At 31.0% G+C, this 20668-nt stretch overlaps 1 pseudogene; it reads left to right on the top strand.

Moving 5' to 3' along the window:
• Window positions 1-19734, top strand: part of LOC143637784 (cadherin-9-like) — a 99570-nt pseudogene extending 79836 nt beyond the window's left edge.
• Window positions 19735-20668: the final 934 nt, after the last annotated feature.

Below are 20668 nucleotides of genomic sequence, written 5' to 3'. Positions count from 1 at the left end.
TAACACATTGTAATAAAATGTTCTTATAGTGAAAATAGAGATAGTTTGGCTGTTCTACTAGAATAATGGATTGGCTTTTCAGTGATTGGTGTTAACATTTTTTCCCTCTAAAGTCTCAACTTGATAGCACCTTCCTATTTTTAAAGAAAATAAGAGGTTTGCCACATTAGTAACTACAAATGCTTAATGAGTGTCTGCCTTTGATGGTTTGGGCCAGTTTCTAAACATGTGGTCTAGGTTTGGTCATACCTTCATTTCTTCTTAGCATTTGATATGAACAAATTTTTTTGATAGAAATCCTACATGTTCATTTTAAAAATAATTACTTGTACCTTTTTAAAATGAAAGTAATCCACTTTTTAAAATTTGTTGTCAATGACAGTGTCTCAACATATTTAGATAATGAACCATCTTATTGTTTGACCATTAAGCATTTCTGAATCATAAGGAGATAACATCTTAACAGTAGTCTGTGGATCTTTCCTAATTTGTATCCTATATTTGCATATTAAGAAGTCAATAAATGTTGCAAGAGGCATGTAAATTATTCCATGACACCAAGGTTACTTGTTCATTTACTCAGGTGAGGTGTCTCATCAACCTTTATCAATTCTTAACACTCCTTTCTGCAGAAATATTTTCATCTCATCTCTAAATTCTGCACCAGGCAACAATGTGTATGTTTTATTAGTCAAATCATATTATAAAATTTATAACAGTTAACTACCACACTTTGTCTATTTTCTCCATTCAGTTATTTCTGTTTCAATGCATTTGTCTTACTATTACATTCTTTTTTCTGTTTATATTGTGGATACTTTGCTTTCTTCCCCCTCCATGTTTCTTTGACTTACAATATGAGGTTATTTATTTGAGATATTAATTTTACATTTTTCTTAAATATACATCATAGTGATATAACTTTCTCTGTTAGCATAGCTTTAGGTGTGTTTACAACAATCTAATATTAATATGTGGTCTTCCTCTTTTTTAATTATTGTTTTTAATTAAAACATAACTTGTATTGTAGATAGATGGTCTTGCTTTATAACCCAGTTTAATATTATTTCTTTTAAATGAAATGTTTATACTGTGATTTTTCATACTGTTAAGTTTGTCATCTTGCCACTTTTTTTTCTGATTGTTTCATCTTTTCCTTGTTCCCTCTTATTTTGTGCCATTTTGGATTAGTACAATATTACAGATTGCTGGTTTTCTAACAGTATGGTAAATATTTTGCTCTGTAATAATGTTTCTTCCTTTATGGAATCTTTTGTTCCTCATGCTGCTTTTAATTTTTCAGTAATTTTAATTCAATTGATTGGAATATGACTTAGAAAAATGGACTTCATTTCCTTTTTGCTTAAACTTTATTGAATTTCTTGGATATGTGAATTTATATCTTTTGTGAAGCTGGGAAAATTTTTAGGCATTGAATCTTCAGTTTCTTAACCCATCTTCTTCTCCTTCAGGGAATATAAATGTTATTAGGTCTCATGGATGTGTCTGTCATTTTGTATATACCACATTCCACAGCATCTTCAAATTCATTAATTATTTCTATAATGTTTAATCAATTTTAAATCCATGCAAAATATCTATCTTTTTTAATATTTATTTTTAGTTGTAGTTGGACACAATACTTTTATTTTATTTATTTTTATGTGGTGCTGAGGATTGAACCCAGAGCCTTGCATGTGCTAGATGAGCACTCTACTGCTGAGTCAAAACCACAGCCCCCAGAATATTTTTTAACGTACATGCATTGTCATTTATTCTGTAGATGTTCTATTAAGATCACATATATATGTATACTACACACATATATGAACATATATATACACGGAACACAGATAAACATCTTTTGAATGTAATTTTGAGCTAATTCTATCGACTGTGTCATCTCTGTGTTAGTTTGAATTAATAGATTTTTCTTTTCACTCATGCTTTCCTGTCTTTTGCATGCATGTAATTTTATTCGATAATAGACATTGTGATTTTTACCATGGTTACTGTTGTCTAAGTTTGCATTTTTATGAAAATTCCTGAGCTTTATCTGATGTAGTTAAGTTGGTTGAAAGAGTCAGCCCTTTTGGAACTTTTTCTTGTGCTTTCTCAGCAGCCCTTAGTGTAAGCCTAGTTTTGCTCCATTGTTCACAATATCTGTTTGTTTGAAATTATATAGTTTTCCATCCTGTATGATAACCAGCAAACTATCTCAAGGTTCATAATATTCCACTAATATTCCTAGTTGATACTGTGTACCCTTTAATTCATAAGATAATTTACCTTCATAGTGTTGTAGCCAAGTTGGATCCTCTTCAGATTTCAGCCTTCTCTCCAGTGCTCCCTGCCAACTTTAGCCACTGTTGTCTACCTCTACCTCTCTGGGTTTCTACTCACAATACTATAGGAACCTAGAGGATACTCGTGAAAGTTCAGGAGGTCACCTCCATTTCTTCCCTTCTCTAAGAATTGCTGATTTCTGTTGTTGTTGTTGTTGTTGTTGTTCTTCTTCTTCTTCTTCTTCTTCTTCTTCTTCTTCTTCTTCTTCTTCTTCTTCTTCTTCTTCTTCTTCTTCTCCTCCTCCTCCTCCTCCTCCTCCCCTTCCTCTTCCTCCTCCTCCTCCTCCTCCTCCCCCACTTCCTCCTCCTCCTCCTCCTTCTTTTGTAATACAATAGAGTGGATTGTTCTTTGATGTTGTTGTAGTACATGGACACAATTCCTTTATTTTACTTGTTTTTATTTTTATGTGGTGCTGGGGATTGAACCCAGTATCTCACACATGCTAGGCAAGCACTGTACCACTGAGCCACAACCCCCAGCCTCTAAATGTCCAGTTTTTTAAACATCATTGTTCACTTGCAATTTGAATTTTTTTGGTGTTTAGTGTGTATGGGAAATCCATCCCCTATTATTTCATTTTTGTCAAAAGAAAAATGAAAAATAATTTTAAAAATTGTCCCCGAATTGTTTAAGTGTAGCAATTCATTTTTAAAAACACAGGAAATTTTGTAGCAAATAAAACATGAAATTCTTTGTTACTCCTGTATTACTTTACTGCCCTTCTATTAAATATTCCATCATTCAAACAATTTGTCAATCTATCTCATTTTTATAGTATTGAGTCCTTTAGCCTTTGTATGTTTTAAATTCTGTGTGTTCACTTATGTTCCAAACTCAGTAATTTTTTTTTATAAATAATGCACTATTATGTCAATAATACATCATTGATAAAAATTTAGATTGCTTGGAGCTTATATAAATATATATATTATAGATTACACATAATACATATATATGAGATCACACATATATAATATATATAGATTACATATACATGTTCTGTATCAATATATGATTACACATATAGATTACATATAGAGGTTACACATATTTTGATTATATTTTAGGCATATATATATATATATATATATATATATATATATATATATATAATATATGTACAATCTTCACCTAAATATAATAATTTACTGAAGGTACAATTTCAAAAATAAAGTTCTGTGTCAAAAAGATCTATAGTCAAATTTGTATTCTTGTTTCACAGTGTTAAAAATTGGTTGTCACATTTTTAAGTTTATAGTCCTCCCAGAAATATTGGCATTGGATAGAGAACTCACATCCTGGAGAAAAAACAATGAGAAATAATTTTACCAGTAAATCTGAAAAAGTGCCTTTCAAAGAAAAATATTAAAAGAACAAATTAATCTCAAATTATATTTCTTAAATTATATTGCCAATTCTTCCCCCCCCAAAAGCATTATAGACTGAATGCTATTAACATGTAAATATATGGGGAAAAATACTTTAGAACTCCAAATATAGTATGAAGAAAAATCAGTATTAATTCAACAGTGAGTCAACAATGTAATTTGGGGCAGGGGGCTGGGGATTGAACCCAGGGCCCCCCATGAGCTAGGAAATTGTTACATCAAAAGCCCATGTAGAAGTCTTTGCTTTGTCTAATGCAATTTAGAAAGATGACTAAATGACTGTTTCCTAAATGCAAAAACAGGCTGCAATTAGTATCATGGGGATTCATATTTTTCCAGAAAATATTGGGAACTACTTCTTCCTGCACCCACCCCTGTAAATCTGTCATCAAACATATTTTCTGAAATACATCTGCTATTTGCAACATGAAATTTTTGTTACAGTTAGCAGCTGTTGTCACCTCTGCTTCACCACATTAGTTATCATGGAGTTACTTATCCCAAGTTGTAGAATCGATTATTGCTTGACAAGGTCTGAAAGAACATCATGCTTCATTTCACACCTATTTTATGCTTAATGTATTTAAAATTCAATGATTTTTTGAAGAAATCCTCTATACTGCTGTTAAAACTAAAATAAGGTACTTAAGGCAAAAATTTTGTTATGCTTCAACAAAATATATATGATTCCAACATAAACAAAAATATGTGCATAAGTGCATTTATATATAGTGGTGCTTTTATTTCAGAGGGTAACATAGTAATGGTGTAACAACAATACTAAACTTAGAAAAGAATATTCTGAATTAATATAATTAACAAACATGAAAAAAATGTTAAACAAGTCCAGCAATTACAGAAATGCAAATTAAAGTTACACTGAGATTTCATCACACTTGAGTCAGAATGGAAATTCTGACAAACAACAATAAATATTGGTGAGGATGTGGGGAAAAGGGTACACTCATACATTGCTGGTTGGATTGCAAATTGGTGCAACCACTCTGGAAAGCAGTATTGGAATGGAACTAGGAATGAACAACCATTTGAGTTAGTTATCACACTCCTTAGTGTACATCCAAAGGACATAAAATCAGTATACTACAATGATATAGCCAAATTAATGTTTATAGCAGCTCTTCACAAAAGCTATGCTATGGACCAAACTTGTTGTTCATCAACAGATGAATGGATAAATAAAATGTGGTTTCTATACACAATAGACTGTTACTTAGCCATAAAGAAGAATGACTTTATGATATTTACCAATAAGTAGATGGATGTAGTGACTATCATACCAAGTTAAATAAGCCAATTCCTCAAAACTAACAGTTGAGTGTGTTCTCTGATACATAAATACTAACCCAAGGGAAATTAAGGGAATAGAGGTGGTGATAAGAATAAGAAAGACAGTGGAGTGAATCTGACATAACTTTCCTATGTACATCTATGAATACAGAACAGTGAATCTCAACATTATGTATATCCATAAGACTGTGATCTTAATTAGAATAAGATATATTCCATGTTTTTATATAAATAAGTCAAAATAGACTCTATAACTAAAAAGAACACATAAAAATAGAGAAAAAGAATTATAAGTAATTTCATCATATAACAAACATTAATGTTTTTAATCATTTCATGGTTCTCAGCTATGGAAAATTCATAAGTAGAAGCTAGAATGGAAAGAGTAGATCCATATCAGGACTCTATTGACTTATTGAAAGAAGTAACATGAATCCAATAAAAGAAAAATAATGTAATGATATGATATTATAGCATATTACTGATTTGACCTCCTGTCTTAACTCAGTTTCCTTTTTACTTGTAATTTTTTTAGTAAAAAATTTCAGGTATATGATATGGGTTTGATTTTTAATGGTAGAATATGAAAATGGAAAGAAAACAAAAAATGGAATCTAGAGATTGGCTACAGGTTCAGTTCTCTTTGCTTTATTTCACTTGTTATTTGACATCCAATGGTTGGATCATCTTTCTAGAACAGGCATTCATACACAAAAAATTATGCCGGTGTTCTTTTGTAACTTACCGTTCAACATTCAGTATAGGGAAATCAATAATGTATTACTGCTATTATAGGCCATCTGCTGGGACAGAGAGAGAGGTTTTCTTCTGTGTTAAGTGTTTATCAAGCTCTTTCTGCTGGTTTGTTGTAATCCAATGTATTTATTATTAATAGGTAAACCAGAATGTTCCTATTCTGTGTTGAAAATAGAACTTGGCTGTTAAATAAAAGAAAATTACTTTGGGCTTTTGACAAATAGTGAGGCATCATTTGCACTTACAAAATTTGCTAAATATAGACCTGTATCATTAACAAAGTAAGCTATTTCTAAATTGTTAAAGTGATTTTCCTCTATGATTCTTAACTTAAAAAGCAATGTCTTTCAAGGTTAAACCTTGGAGTAGGGGCAGACAGAAACACATCCATTTTGATCCTACTAAGCTACCAGACGGTCAAACCTTGACTTTCATACTGGTAGAATTATTGTTTATTCCATCCTCACAGACTGCAATGATAATCTCTAGGGAAAGTAACCATGGGGATTATAGAAAATTTTATTTTCCTTTTTGATCTTAATGGAAACAGTAGAAAAAAAAGTTCAAGATCTATTCAGACAGAAATAGATAATGGCTGACTGTTGACCTTTCCAACAATGATGAGACGCAACTACAGAGGATACTGTAATTGCTTCATTCCACACAAGATGTGGTCATGTTTTTTTTTTCTTTCCTTGTGTGCATTTCATGTTTGCTTTTACTCATAAATAGAATTTGGTGTATGTAAGGAAAAATAAAGCATTCTTAATATTGCAGTAACTTTCTTTGTCTTTCTCCTAAATACCTTATAATAGAGATGTGATCCCAAAGGTAAAAACAGCCCAGATTGGGAAATAATTTTAGAAATGCTGAAACTTATGGATTAAAAAACCTCAAAATTTTGTTAGCACAATTAATCAATAAAGTTTAAAAAGACACAATTCGAAATACCTGCCATCTTCAACTTAGGTGTACTGGTAATGATTTTAAAAATCAGATCTACTGCACATAAGTATGTAACAGAGAACTATTTTTAGAAATCTGATGTAGTTTTGTTTCCTTTATTTCCTTTTATATGTTCATTGCTATATAATAGTTTTTTAATTGTCCTGTGTCTCCTTAATGTTTCCCACTCTAGAATTACAACTACTTCCTGTTAAATGATCATAAATCAAATATATTTTTTTCAGTGCCCCAAATACTGTCTTTGAAATAGTATTTCTGAGTTTAAAACATTCATTTAACATAGTTTAAAATAAACTAGTAAAGAAAGAACCTTTATGAACTACATTGAATTGTTAAAATTTTTTCAAGATCTATATTTTCTTTTTGGATTTCTTAAGTTCAGCAGAGCTTTTATAACAATAGATCAACTTGTGTAGCCCCTATTAAAACAACACCCCCCAAAAAAAGTAGAATTTAAATAAACATTTTTTGTTCAACAATATTGAAATTGCCAACTTTTCATGATGTTTAGAATCTTAAAAAATGTATTATTAATATTTTTTTGGTTTTTGTGGGAGAGGGGTACCAAGGACTTTACTCAGGGGCACTCAACCACTGAGCCACATCTCCAGCCCTATATTGTATTTTATTTAGAGACAGAATATCACTGAGTTGCTTAGTGCCTCACTTTTGCTGAGGCTGGCTTTGAATTTGTGATGTTACTGCCTCATCCTCCTGAGCGCTGAATTACAGGCATGCACCAACATGCCTGCATAATGTTTTTCAAAGTTAGTGCCAGAATGTCTCATACAGAATTATAATTGGGTAGTTACGTTTTCTAATATATTGTAATCAAAGGGAATTCCTTTGTTAAATATCTTTAATGAGACACATATAAAAATGAGAATTGAACCAGATGCTGATTTTTTATGTTTTCTGTCTTTCATGGTTGTTCTTCTGTCTTCATTCTGAGAACTTTATCCAATAGGCTATATTTGAATGTAGGCTTTGCCCAAGATAGGATTCACCTCAGTTTGTCAAAAATGCAGAATTCCAGCTCCCATAGTAGACATACTACTGCAAATTCTAGGGTTTATTGTTGTTGTTGCAATCTGCAGATCAAACCCAGGTCCTCATGCATACTAAGAAAGTAGTTTACCAATGAGCTATAACACCAACCTATGAAATCCTGTTTTATTAAGAACTACCCATGATTCATGTGAATGATAGTGTTTGAGAAACATTCCCTTTCCTATATGGCTCCTGAAAAACTCAGAAACAGAAATCTCAAATTTTAGCTAGTCATGCATAGCAAGATTGGATCTATCTACCATCTTGAATTTAAGACAGCTCTTTAAAAAAATCTTTAGAGAGTGTATTAGTTTTCTGTTGCTGCAATAAGAACATATCACTACACTAAAAACTTAAATAAAGAAACACAAGTTTGTTTTCTTGTAGTTCTGTGGGTCAAAATTATGGTGTGCACCTCACCAGACCATGAGTAAAGGTGTAATTGTAGACAGAACCATGCTTCTTTCCACAGACTCTAGGAGAAAATTGTTTTCTTTCCATTCTGGTGGCTGGCAGATTTCAAATCCTTGCAGTTGTGGAGCAAGTTTGCTGTTTCATCATTGACTGTCAGTTTAAAGACTGTTCCCAGATTCTACAGGTTGCCTTCATTCCATTCCTTGTTCCTCCATCTTTGAAGCCATCCACAATAAATCTTTCCTTATCACCCCTTAAATCTCTCCTCTTTGCTTGTCTCCTCTTCCTAAACCACTTTTTTATCTTCCCTCCAGTTTCACTTTTAATAACTCTTACGATTAGTTTTTACCCATCTGCATAATTGACAAAAATCTTCTGTATCAATGTTTTCAGCCTTAATCGCACTTGCAAAGTTATTTTTGCCATGTAAAGTAACATATTCATAGGGATTAGGGTATGAAACTCTTTGGAAAAGGAGACATTATTTTGGCAACTGTAAAATAAAGTTTGGGATAACATGTGCCATATCTATCCTTAATGGGAAAATCACAGAACTCTGTGGTATTTGAGATTAGATTTTTATGTGTAATAAGTTGAGGCATAGATTAGAGGAAGACCTTTTATTCAGCTGAGATGTTACATTCAAGAACAATGCATTTATGATAGCCTTCTCTATATTAATATGTACTCTTTGAATACATATTTATATTTTTTAAATTTTAGAGTATATTTCATTTACTCAATGATATTGACTCTATCTGATTGAACAATACTATTATGTTTATATTAAATAATAAGGTAAAATAAATGATTTAAGTGACAATAACTCACTTAACAGCTGCACAAAAATTCATAACCATAAATAATGCCTTTAGTGTGCATACTAATACAATAGTAATACTGGAAACAATAATATAAAATTGTTTATGAGATAAAGATTCCAAGCCACATCAATGTTTATACTAGCAAAAGTCACAATGGCTAAACAGTGGAACCAAACTAGGTGCCCATCAGTTGATGAATGATAAAGAAAATGTAGTATATATACACAATGGAATACTATACAGCATTAAAAGAGAATAAAATCATGACATTTGCAGGTAAATGGATTTGGAGAATATAATGCTAAGTGAAGTTAGCCAATCTCAAAAATCCAAATACCAAATGTTTTTTCTGATATAAGGATGTTGATTCATAGAGAGGTTGGTGGAGCATGGGAGAATTAGATGAACTCTAGATAGAGTAAAGAGGAGAAAGGGGAAGGGAGGAAGCATGGGGACAGGAAAGACAGTGGAATGAGATGGAGATCATTACCCTAAGTACATATATGAAGACACGAATGGTTTGACTCTACTTTGTATATAACTGGAGATATGAAAAAATATGCTCTATATGTGTAATTTGAATTGTAATGCATTCTGCTGTCATATATAACAAATTAGAATAAAAAGATTCCAGAACGTTATCAGCACTTCATATTTCATGCCTTTGTCAGATCATTGAGGAAAGTCCCTATAACTTTAAGAAATATTTGAAGAACTAATAATCTTAAAATAACGCCAGAATTTATGAGTCTCTTTTCTGCCAGATACTCTGTTGATTGGAATACTGATATGGACCGAATTTTTAGTATCAACTCAGAAAATGGCTCTATTTTCACTCTGAAGCCTCTTGACAGGTAATCATCCCCTTGGCACAACATCACTATTACAGCCACAGAAATAAGTAAGTTGTCAACACATCTATCTGAATGCATTATCTTTTACTAAAATAATCAAGTAATGGCTTAAGTTGACTCTTTCTCTCCTGTAGAATGGCTACATTGTGAGAAATATTTTAGAGAAATTATTTCAAAAGTTTGGGGTTTAAGGATTATTGAATCACTCATTTATTTAAAATTTTATTTTTTATAATTTAGATTAGGATAGAAACATAATCGAATCTCATAAAAACTTATTAACCAATCTATAAAAATAGAGTAGTTCATTCTTATTGGTATTTTCATCTTATTATTGTGCTTTCCCTGTGGACCATGTTGATGTATTCATCAGCATCAGCTAAGAAAGTGAATACCCCAGAACTGATCTGTTGCTAAGCTACAAATGGGCAAGTGGTTTTAGTTCTTCTCTGTAAATGAGCCTGAAATCTTACACATGTTCTTGTTGCAGATAATCCAAAACAAAGTAGCCATATTCCAGTCTTCATCAGAATTCTGGATATTAATGATCATGCTCCAGAATTTGCCATGTATTATGAAACATTTGTTTGTGAAAATGCAAAACCTGGGCAGGTAAGTGAAATTATTATAAATTTAAAATAATTTTTTTCTTTATGAAGGCAGATGACATTAATTTATTTGTAAGATTTTTTTCATGCCACTCTGTTCCTAGTTCCTTATTTACTTCTGTTTGATCTAACCAAAATTATTTTTTAAACTCTTTTTTATTGTCAATCTAATAGAATATAATAGTGAAAATTTATAACCAGGCATATAATAAATATTATATATATATATATATATATATATATATATATATATATATATATATATATACAAAGTTCATATTTGGATTCATATTTAGGCTGAGTTATATACATTAAAGTATGGAGGTACATTATTAGATAAATGTGAAGTATAAAATAAAAATTTTCTCTTTTAACGAGAATAATGATAATTATTTATTTTTACATTTTTCTAATTTAAATAGCTCAATCAGGAGTTTTTGTTTTGATCTAAATCATATTTGTGATTTATAATATTCATATTATTGAAATAAAAAAAATTGTTAATGACTTGTAAATTCCAATTACAAAGTAATGTTTCAAATATATCTAAAGTAATTTAAAGAAATGCAAAATATGCCCAATTTTTATTCAAACAGAATTTTCTAATACCACCAACTCTATATCTACCTATCTATCTACTTGTATATCTAAAGAGTTATTCAGTTACTTCCTTTTTTTTAAGAGAGAGTGAGGAGAGAGAGAGAGAGAGAGAGAGAGAGAGAGAGAGAGAGAGAGAGAGAGAGAATTTTAATATTTATTTTTTAGTTTTTGGCAGACACAACATCTTTGTTTGTACGTGGTGCTGGGGATCGAACCCAGGCAGCACGGATGCAAGGCGAGCGCGCCACCGGTTAAGCCACATCCCCAGCCCTCAGTTACTTCTTTAAGGCAATAATAGGTAGATGGTAAGAATCATCGACAATTTCACAATGTCCATTTAAAAAAATACAATAGAAAACACTCATTCTTTTATTTCAATTGAGATTTTTAAATGTTTACGCCTCCCCCCCCCCATTCATTCACATGTTGAGGTTGTGAATTTGGAGAAAGGGTCTCCAAGGTAATAATTAAGGTTAATTGGGGTCATGAGAAATGTTGATCTGATATAACAAGTGCTCTTATGAGGAGCCATACCAGGGATCTCATGTTTTCTCTTTCTCTCTGAACTCACAAACCCAGGAAATGCCATGTGAATACTCAGAGAAAAGACAGCAAAACATAAGGCAGGAGGACAATTCTCACCAGAGGCCAACCATGTTGGCAAGCAGATCTCCAACTTCCAGCTTTAAGAACTTTGAGAAAACACATTTCTTTTGTATAAGCCACAGTCTGTAGCATTTTGTTACAGCATCCTGGCTAGGATGAAACTACTTTCCACCTTTCACATACACTCAAAAATTACAATGGAAGCCAGGCATGGTAGCCTCTGCCTATAATCAAAGCTAATCATAGCTATTATCCTAGCTAATCCTCCTAGGATTCTGAAATTGAGGCTAGTCTTGGTAGCATAATAAGATGTCTGAAAAATAAATAAATAAGGTGAAGTGTTTTTCTTTTTCTTTTTTGATTCACATAGATTTACTACATGCTTATTTCAGTTCAAAAACATTTTTCTTTTTCCACTTTGGTACATGATAATGGCCACGTTCTCAGTTCAGTATTGATTACTGTTATTTGATGTTTATTTTTTTTATAGCATGGCCACACATTAATAAACTTACTAAACTACTTTTCTACTAATGAACATTTACTTAATAAGATCTTATTCTTTCAGAGAGCATCATAATAAGTACTAGAGTACATTATGCATTTTTACTTACTGGTATAATTTTTCTTTGTTATAAGCTTTGAAGTATGAATGATTAATCTATAAATATTAATAGATGCTGCCAAATATTTTCAAATATTATTTAAGGGATTCTTCTCACAGTTATGATTGCCTGTTTACTTGGATTACTCTAGATTTTAAATGTCTGTGAACTTCTAAATATCTCATGAGAGTTTAGTATAAATTTCTTCAAACTCATTTAAGCTGAATGTTTTCATAAATGTATGCTTTTTTTTAATCTTCACACTTGTATCAGGTTCCTGGAGTTGCCATGAAAAATTACCACATACTAGATGATTAGAAACTACAGAATAATTTTTCTCATAATTCTAGAGATTAAATGTCCAATATTGATCTGTCACCAGGCTATGCTCTCTCTGAAGGTTTTAGGTTGGATCTTTCCTTAACTTCCATGCTTCTTGTGGTTGCCATGATGTTGTGACATTCCTTGGAGTGTGGACTTCCAATCTCAACCTCTATCATTACATTGCATTCTTTAAATTTTTTTTAATTGTAGTTGGACACAATATCTTTATTTATTTTTATGCGGTGTTGAGGATTGAACCCAATGCCTCACACGTGCAAGGTGGGCTCTCTATCAATGAGCTACAGCCCCAGCCCTACATTGCATTATTGATGTAAATCTTTGTGTATTCAAAATTGTCTTTTTTATGAGGACTCCTGTCATTGAATTAGAGCTCTCACTCATCCAGTAAAATTTAATTTTTACTTGATAATATCTGCAAAAAAATTTGTTCCAATTGTGATCATATTTATAGGTAATATGATTTAGGACTGGAATTTATCTTTTGGGAGCCACAAATGAATCTACCTGAATCAGTAGGTGTTCTTTACTTATTTATGTATTAGTGTGCTATCTTTTATTGATTCATATGAGTTACTGATACATACTAAAATTAGATACAAAGTATGATTGATAATAATTATGATTATTTAATATATATTCTTACTGTTTCATTAAATCAACAAAGATAAAAATAAAATATAGTTCCTAAAACATAAAGCCCACCAAATCATTTGAAGAACATAAGTCATGCAATTAATGGACCAAGATTTTTTAATGTTTAAGAATAGTTCTACAAATAAGATTTATTATTATTATTCAGGATCAGGAGGTTGAGCAATAATACTAAATGTTTTGTGATTTTTTTAAATATTGTGCTTCAATTTTCTAAGGAAAAAAGATTATTAATTTTGTATTAACAATTGTGCACTTTCAGAAGCCTCATACAAAGAAACACAAGGTCACATGTTAATCTATCAATAAAATGAATGAACTCATATGTAATATGAAGTTAAAGTAGAAGAGTATTGGCTAGGTGTTGTAGATGGTATGGCTATAATAGGTACACAAAAAACAAAAATGTTTAAAATCATTGTGAAATTCAGTAATAGTTCACCACAGAATATTGGACTAGTACACCTGGAAATGGCACAACTGTTTATTTTTCTAGAAGAGAAAACTGAATGTAAGCATAATTACTTGCCTTTAATTTCATATCGCACAGATGGCAGAACCAGAATGAGGAAAACAGAACATTGATATGTAGCTTAGTGCCTTTTGGTTATGAAGTTCTCAATTGGATTTTCCTCCCAAACTAGTGCTTGCTGCTCCATCTTCCTTTATGGCACACTTCAGAATTATTATGGCTCAGCAAAGAGGGTCCTGATTTTGCAACTTCCACAATGATTTCACAATACTTGAGAAGCATTTCTTTTTATGTATTTATCTTTGCAAACAACATTAAAAGAAAGGCAAACAATCTGAATTAAATATGCAATATGTTTCGATAATGCACATAGCTGTAAAATCTTTTTCTTTATGATACTATGCGATGAAGAGTTCACTTGTCTGGAAACATATTAATAGTATTCTTGATTTGGAATTGTGGTAAAAGTTATATTTTTAAAAGGAATCTTGTATGATTTCTTCCTTTGAGAAAACATTTTCTAGTGAACAAAAGGGGTTAGGAACCAAATACTAATAAAATAGGCTGGTGCTTTACAAGACGACAAAAGAGGATACTTATTGAACTGATCACATCTTTGTTTGTTTGATTTTTTTAAGTTCATTGTTTCAGTGGCAAGTTAACAGATGATGAAGCATTGAGAAGCACTGACAAGCAATAATGATAGACATTTATATTTATTAATTAAATATTATCTTTAACAAAACCTTTACAAAACACCTTGGAATGGTTTACTAAAAAGGACTTTTTTTGTTTCTTAAGTTTAGTGACAAACTCAAAATTCAAAGCATGAATGCATGGATTTAAAATATTTCTTTAATTAAAAAAGATGACTACTTTTAGTTTTGTTTTGTTAAATATATGCATTTGTTTCGCTTTCAGCTGATTCAGACTGTCAGTGTTATGGACAATGATGACCTTCCCCGAGGTCACAAATTCTTCTTTGAGCCAGTACCAGAATTTCCTCTCAATCCAAACTTCACTATTGTAGACAATAAAGGTAATAGAAAAAATTTTTAAAACAAAAACTTTGAAATCTTAAGATGAAAAACTACAAAAGTGTGAAATATTTTCAATTTCTCCCCCAGATAATACAGCAGGAATTATGACTTGCAAAGATGGGTACAGCCGCAACAAAATGACCACCTACCAACTTCCAATTTTAATTTTTGACAATGATTATCCTATTCAAAGCAGCACTGGCACACTCACTATTCGGGTGTGTGCCTGTGACAATCAAGGGAACATGCAAACCTGCAATGCAGAGGCCTTGGTCCTCTCAGCGGGCCTGAGCACAGCAGCTCTTATCGCCATCCTGCTATGTATGTGTCCTCATACTTCTCAGTAAGCTATGCCCTTCTCAATGCTCAGTGAACCCATAATTCTCTCCTCCATTGTCCAGGAATTGTGCACAAAGTAACACTCTCCTCCACAGCTAATGGTGAAGTATCTTAACATTTATCAAAATTCGCTTTTCCATGAGAAAAAAAAAGTAATTCTAGCTTTTATCTGTGTGGTTAGTTTAAGTTTTCTAGAGGTCAATAACAGAGAAAGTGCTTGCGAGGGAAATGCAATAAATTATGTTATTTGCAGGTATCTATGTTACAATGTACCCCACTATCATGTATAGTTACAATGTACTCAAAAAAAACATTAAAAAACACAAATATAAAACAAATGCTACATACATATTTTTACAAAATTTTATAGCATTAACTGTTATTTCTCTGATTATGGTTACTTTGCAAAGGGCATTTGATTTAATAAGCTGATCTAATCATTGTATCAACTTCATCAGGTAAAACGTTTATACTTGTACCGAATGGTTATGTAACATGCAAAAATCACTCTTCAGAAAGTGTTTTTATACTGGCATTAAAATAGTTGAGTCTATTTTAGAATACTCTTTTCTGTTATTTTCAAAACTGAAGATTGTTTTATCTTTACAAATAATATTACTAACAAATATTTATACTTATATTTATATATGCCAACAAATACATACATATTATCTATATAGATATAGATATACATATACATACGTACATACCCACACAATTGGCAAATTTATAAAAGTTGTCAAAATAGGACATTTTCCTCATAATACTTTCTATATATAGATGCAATGCACCAAATTAAAAAGTTAAATTTCAGTTTTTAAATATCACTGTGACCCTGTGGTATACTTACCCTGCAATATTTTCTAAATAAATTTGTGCCTCCAGTAGCAAATGTTTTATTTGAGCATACACTAACAGTACAACAATTTAATTCAATTAAACAGTTGTTTCACTGCAAAACACTCCAAAAAAATATTTCCATCAAATATTCATCCAAAATTTTTATGCATAGGGCAAGAGAGTAAGCCAAATTTATATTCTAATGCTCATATATGCTGGCTTCTTTTCATTGCAAATCCTTTCAAGCTATCTGGATGAAATCCCTTTGGCCAGATATCCTTGAAGGACTTCACTGGGGGATTGATGAAAGTGAGGAGAAAACATTTGTCTCAGTTAAGATGATCCAACTATCTAGAAAAAAAAAAGTCTCCGAGATGAGAACACAGGCACTGCCACCATAACCATGAGCAGTTCCCATCCTCACCTGCTTCTAGAAAGTTCAGGTCCTCTATAAAATATTTTTGAAGCCCTGTGAAGATTTAAATTTGGTTTACCCTTTTAGCTCTTACTGATTTTGTAGCTTAGACAGTTTTCCTAATTTAAAATGAGGTAAATATATGTATATTGCAATTTATAAAATTTCTATATTAATGTAGTACACACACAAAGCTATTTATTCACATATGATAGAACAAAACATCCACCAAATATTCTGATATTCAAATACAATCATTTAAAACATTTTTTAAAAAATTTTTGCTATGCAGAAATCCTAGAAAGTTTTTATTATTATTCTGAAAAAAAAAGAATCTGTCACCATTCTTCCTGGAGCAATATAGAAGACACATATTTATTTTTCACCTTCCCAATATATTACTTAAATATGGAATGATTGTGTATCATTTAGTTAAAATTGCTTGTAATTCAGGTTTCATTATCAAAATTACTAAAACATTCTTGCTGTTATTTCAAGTCTTTATAGTAATGGCCAGACATAGTTACTGCATTTCTATAGTTAAAAGTTAGGACTTTGTAAGACAGAATGGGAAATATTTCACATCTGTGCTGATAATTTTGAAGAAATGCAGTCCTTAGTTTCTCTCTATGCTGGTGGGGGCATAATTAAAACTTTAGGACAGAGCTTTATAAAAGTTTTTATTCCCAGTACCACTTTGACAGTCTGATGAATCTTTTTAATTTTTTTCAGAACAATTTAAATAGTTGAGAGCTCTGGGGTGTAGCTCAGTAGTAGAGTGCTTTCCTGGCATGCTTGAGGCCCTGGGTTCAATTCACAGTACTGCAAATAAGTGAATTCTATAAATATATAACTTTATAAGAAGGAATCAGAAGAAAATAAGATGTCTAACTAAATTCAAGAAAAAAGCAAAAATCAGAATTTGTTTGCTTATTGAATTATTCCTTTGTAGAGGAAGTTTAAATATAGTTTGAGGATAGCTGTCATACTTGAAATGCAATATAAAGTATCTGTGATTTCTATTGGTTTAATAGTCACAAAAGCTGCTACTATAATTTTGAATATTATTTACTATGGCAAGAAAGAAAAAACATGCTAAATTATAGTTTCAGCTTACTAAAAGTGTTCAAACATGTTTCATCTTTCTTTATCCTAGCTTATCTGAATTCCAATTCCATATCCTTAATTATTAACTTTAATATAGGAAATGAAGAAAATAATTTTTTTTCTGCCAAAAGAGAAAAAGAAAACTGTAAAATGTCTCTCAAATCTACTTACAAATTTCAGTAAACATTTATAGGTAAACTTTAAGATAAATTTACTATATGATTATTATGCTATTTACCAAAATTAAAGAAATTTAAAATTATTCTTAAATATTAAAATTAGAAAGAACTGTTTTTTTCCTAGGTATGGCTCAATTTTATGGATGTTAGATCTATGTGGGACTCAATTAATCTTATGTTATCCTTTTATAGGAGCAAATACAGATATATCTCATTTATACAAAATAATTATTTTTTAAAAAATGTCTCCAAGATGATACTGAACTCAACACCTGAAGCTCTTTCTGATGAGGTTAACTTAAGATGCTTCTAATTATTTTTATAAAAGTCTATTAATTAGGAAGAGCAAAGGAAAGCATGCTGGCAAATATAAAAATGACATTGGACAGGCCTTTATATTAACAAGGAATGTTAATTTTTAAGAAAATATTTTCTTATACAATGAAACAAATAATTTTGTCAATATATTTAACTGCTCTCAACTAAAGTAAATGTAGCTGTTATTTATCTGAAGTAATATTTAAATGTTTTGGAGAAGTTTTCTTTCATTAGTTCTTGTGTAACTTATACGTAAAATTACAAAGTTGGTCTCTTTACAATAGAAGATATATATTTTGGAAATCACAAGGAGTTTTTTGTTTTCTTAAAATGAATTTTATTGACTATAGCATATATTTGTTGAGAAAGAGTCATTGCCAAACAAATAAATAACAATTTAAGTACAAGTTCTCTTGCTATACATAATACAATATACTATATGGGAAAGTCCACAGTTAACTTTAAAGCAAAAGTATGTAAATAATAACAACATACAAGTAGAGAGAACACTATTAACAATTTAGTCTCAAAGTTTGAATGCAACTCTTTAAATCATGGAAGTCCTTGCTCAAGAAAATATTTAAGCTGTCATGATAATATTTAAGATAGGTACCAGTTAAAGATATGCTTGAGCTTAACTATTGTAATGCAGCAGTTGGAATTTATTTCAAATTTTGAGCAGACATTCAAAACCAGATCAATTAAAGATTTAGTAAAATGGCCCAATTTGGAATAGGATTAAATCAGTAGTTCATACATACTAATGTTCTTATGTGTGCTTATAAACACACACACATAATATAAGACTATAATGCAAATATAAGCATATATTCATCTCTAGATGAGTAAATTATTTGTATATATTGCCTTGGGTCATTAAGAAAATATTTAATAGCTGCAAAAATTCTCTTGAGATAAAAGGAACTGGTGCTTCAACATGTCTGTATTTGGAATCATATGTGCATTCTCAAGGAGTGATGTGTCAAATTAAACAATATTTTTCAATATCAGAGGCCCACAGAACTTAAAAATGAATTGACCTTGTATTATCTGCTTTTTATCAATTTACTGCATCCATTCATTGGCCCAAGGCACTCTGTGCTTATACAGAATACTCCTCCTGCCAATCAGTCCCACAAACTTCCACACACTGAAGTATGCATGCTGTTTTACCTGGCATCATGAAACCTCACTATTTTCTCATGTTTTTAATAGTTTTAGTCGTGCTGTTTGCTGCATTGAAGAGACAAAGAAAAAAGGAACTTCTCATAATTTCAAAGGATGATGTCCGCGACAATGTTGTGACATACAATGACGAAGGCGGTGGGGAAGAAGATACACAGGCTTTTGACATTGGCACGTTAAGGAATCCAGAAGCAAGAGAAGACAGTAAACTTAGAAGAGATGTAATGCCTGAAACTATTTTTCAGATAAGGAGGACTGTACCCCTGTGGAAAAATATTGATGTACAAGATTTTATCCATCGAAGATTGAAAGAAAACGACTCAGACTCAAGTGCACCTTCTTATGATTCACTGGCAACCTATGCCTATGAAGGGAATGATTCCATAGCGGATTCACTCAGTTCCTTAGAATCCCTCACAGCTGATTGTAACCAGGATTATGATTACCTTAGCGACTGGGGTCCTCGTTTTAAAAAACTGGCTGATATGTATGGGGGTGATGAAAGTGACCAAGACTAACCATATTACTTAATATTAGTGGAACTGTCTTCGTTACTAGAATGAGTGGCCTGCATTCTCCTCCTTGGAGGAATTTTTTCAAAAATTGAAATTACAAACAATACGTAGGTGTTGTCTTAGTAAGGGTTTGCTTAACCAGTAAGTTTCCATGAAAGAATATGAATGATATAGATTTTAAAACAATAATAATAACCAGTTCACCCTCTTTGCCTAATATCCTTGGAAGGAAATTATATGACATTAATAATCAATAAAAAATATTTAAAAGGCTTTTTGTGCCTTTTCTTAGGTATGAAAACTTTATAAATGCTTTCTTAACTGACTTTCAGTCACCTTTACTATTAAATTAAACATTGTGCAACGGCTTTGTAAAATAATATAGAAATTATATATCGCTGATGAAATAGGAATGACTACTACTGCTATATTTATTTAGTTGAAGAATGTCTTTGTGTTAATTCATTCATATTTTTATAAATGTATATTTATATTTTTGTATTTTTGAAATAAACTAGTATTTATAAAAAATAAATTTCATTTTATTTAATCCATAGAGGCAGTTCTGATCTCACTTAAGACATGAATGCTTTACATCTTTAAGTGTAAAGTATGATTTACTCAGGGAAAAAGCAGTTAAGTTACTGCTTGGAATTTGGTACTAAAGTGAGGTGGAATTATAAATGAACTTTGGTATGAATTGTTATTTGTTGTTTCAATTACTTAAATATTGGCAAATGTTTATTGAACCACTGAAGTCTATGCATGGAAGAATATGAGATACTTTTGAAATATAAAGAATTATATAAACACATATATATATATACACACAAAAATATATAGTTGTGGATAATAAATAAATTAAGTTTTTTTCAAGTCTTTATCAACCATTGGATTGTATTTATAGTAAATGAAATGTCAGTGATCTTATGTAGAA

The sequence above is a fragment of the Callospermophilus lateralis genome, unplaced genomic scaffold (assembly GCF_048772815.1).
Source record: "Callospermophilus lateralis isolate mCalLat2 unplaced genomic scaffold, mCalLat2.hap1 Scaffold_82, whole genome shotgun sequence".
Taxonomy (NCBI): Eukaryota; Metazoa; Chordata; class Mammalia; order Rodentia; family Sciuridae; genus Callospermophilus; species Callospermophilus lateralis.
Note: the sequence above shows the minus strand (reverse complement) of the source record. Positions and strands in the feature narration are given on the sequence as shown.